At 39.9% G+C, this 2,500-nt stretch overlaps 1 protein-coding gene across 1 annotated transcript in view; it reads right to left on the bottom strand.

The window, feature by feature from the left end:
• The window catches only part of LOC119573362 (lysophosphatidylserine lipase ABHD12-like), a 24,601-nt gene that overhangs the window by 5,115 nt on the left and 16,986 nt on the right, over nt 1-2,500 (bottom strand). The window contains exons 12-13 of the transcript XR_005228802.1: nt 409-834; nt 128-237 (exon numbers count right to left, since the gene is read on the bottom strand). The gene's annotated coding sequence lies outside the window, so the exon portion shown is untranslated. The remainder of the gene's footprint in view (nt 1-127; nt 238-408; nt 835-2,500) is intronic.

Genomic DNA, 2,500 nt, shown 5'->3' with positions numbered 1-2,500 from the left:
TATATACGCACAAATAAATGACAACGGAAAAAAGGCATCATATGCAAAGCAAACAAGCAAAGCAATAGAGTGCGTTTGTTGCTTTTTCTGACCAACTAGATGTAGAGGTAATAAGGAACCTGCTTACCTTCAGCAATCTCTACGTGAAGGAACTGCAGGAAAGAGAGCCTGGAAGTTGAGAGGATGCAACACCACAGTACATGGTTTGCACACCTTCAGCAGAGGACACTCGGCAACCTGATGGGGTAATTTTCTTATGAACAATTTTGCATGTATATGTATGTGTGTGTGTGTGCGTACACGTACATGTACGTGCGTATAATCATGTGTACGTATATAATCCAAAGAAGCTATATACCCACAAAGCACCACTCCGCAAACTTTAGATTTGACACTGCGACACCCTACCTTACTGCCCTGAAGTCCCTCTGCCTCTGCGAAGAAAGCCGACTTCGTGACTCTCCTCCTGAAGGCATCACGAGGTTCCTCAGGATTAGTAACCGTGCCTGCCATGACCTCCTTAGCCATCCCAAGCTTAACGTCCCGCCAGCCAAGTCCATACAATTTGCGACCCAACAGGAATTCCAAGTTTTCGTTGATGTGCCTGTGATGCGGTGCTGTATTCTGTATCTGGGTGTAGTCTGTGAACCTAGCGGAGTTCTTCATGTCTAGGTACTTGTAGTCACAGATGATTCCCAGCAGCTTTTGGCGGAGGATCGACTCCGTTTTGCGTCTGGTTGGAATCGGGTATTTCGTTTTTTCGTATTTTTTGGTTCTGTGCTTTTGTTTGCTGGGCGATTCCATTCTCTTTTTTGGCGTCGGTGTTCTGTGCATCTGTAGAGATAAGAAAAAAAAAATATATATACATACATATTTTAGTGATACTATTATTATCATATCTTGAATTTTCTTAGTTCTAGACTCCTTGTGCGACTCTTACATCAATTTGTAGAAGAAAAACAACATAAATCCATAATAATAATAATAATATACATTCAATGAAGATAAACATAGCTCCACCTGCCGTTAAGTTTAAGGCTATGGGTCCACTATATGTCAGATTCAACGGTCAGATGTAGCTAAAGCGAATAACAGTGTGAATAAGTTTGAAAATTGCAGTAACCAAAATGTAATTTGATTCTTCTGGTGTTGTGAAATCGGTGTATAATGATTCATACTGTAGAGGTCTTCATAATATTTCACTGTCCATTTCTTCCCTCATTTATCCACTTTATCTATAGTTCAGTAAACTCCTCTTGAAACTCGATTATCCATTTTTATTTAATCTCCTCACGTACTTTTTTCTTGTTTTACCTGCCCGTTCTTCCCTACTTTCTCCTCTCGCACTTGTTATCTGTTGTGACATCATCTTCACTAAACGTTTCAGTGTCTAACATGCGCGTTGCCAAAACAAGGCCCATCTGGCACCCCCTATGGCAAGGACGATGATTCCACTCCAGATACTATTGCTATGCCCTCGAGAGACTTAATACTACCGCTGTCAATGGCTTATTTAGATTCTGATCGCCGCTGCAAACCAGCTGCTTTTTCCACTCAGCTGCACACCGGGATGCAACATAATTGGTCAAGAGGGAAAGGTCAAGGGAACACGCAACCACGTGTACTTTCGAAGCACGAGATTTATCACCCTCACGCAGGGCAGCGCAAGGTCAATAGATATAAAAAACCTTGGGACGAAATAGCGACGAAATCCATTTTGTACCCGTTGGAATTTAGTACAATTTGGCCTGTCCCCACTGAGTGGAATATTTTGGCACTTGCGCAAATATAACCCAAATGCTGGACGAAAGCTGTCCAATATAGCGATGCCTGCCCGACTGCTCCCTATTATTTGTAATTAACGTTTATTTACAGAACGTTATTCCCGGCAACGAAACTACAAGAAGGAATACTGTCCCGACTGTGAAACAAACTCTGCTTAATTTAATGGACGAATAAAGAGTAAATCCGAAACTATCCCCCCAAAACAGGTTATCATTATGTAGTTATGATGAAGAACCTGTGCAGGTTTCGTTTTTAAAGTTAGGACGCTTGCAGTGATCAGACACACATTTCAGCTTTTGGCCTTTACAGCAGCTGCATGAGGCGAAATTTATGTAAGCGTTTAGCCAAAATATTTCAAGGCAGGAGGAAAGACCATGATGCACCAATCTCAAAAAAGAAAGAAAGAAAGAAAGAAAAAAGAGAGTGAGAGAGAAAAAAAAACTATTTCCTGCGATACTGAAAAAAGGGTTCGGAGGCCTCTGATCCACGTAAAAAAAAATAATAATAATAAAATAAAATAAATAACTGACTGAGAGTTGAAAGAATATGAACATGACTAAAAAAAAAAAAAAAAAAATCAGGGGGTACCTATGTTTTCATTCATTTATTTATCTATTTTACCTACATACTCAAAATGATATTCAAGACCTTTTAAGTTTTTCCTACACAATCTAACTATCAACGAAGATGCTTATATCAATAACGGTTTAATATC

The sequence above is a fragment of the Penaeus monodon genome, chromosome 5 (genome assembly GCF_015228065.2).
Source record: "Penaeus monodon isolate SGIC_2016 chromosome 5, NSTDA_Pmon_1, whole genome shotgun sequence".
Taxonomy (NCBI): domain Eukaryota; kingdom Metazoa; phylum Arthropoda; class Malacostraca; order Decapoda; family Penaeidae; genus Penaeus; species Penaeus monodon.
Note: the sequence above shows the minus strand (reverse complement) of the source record. Positions and strands in the feature narration are given on the sequence as shown.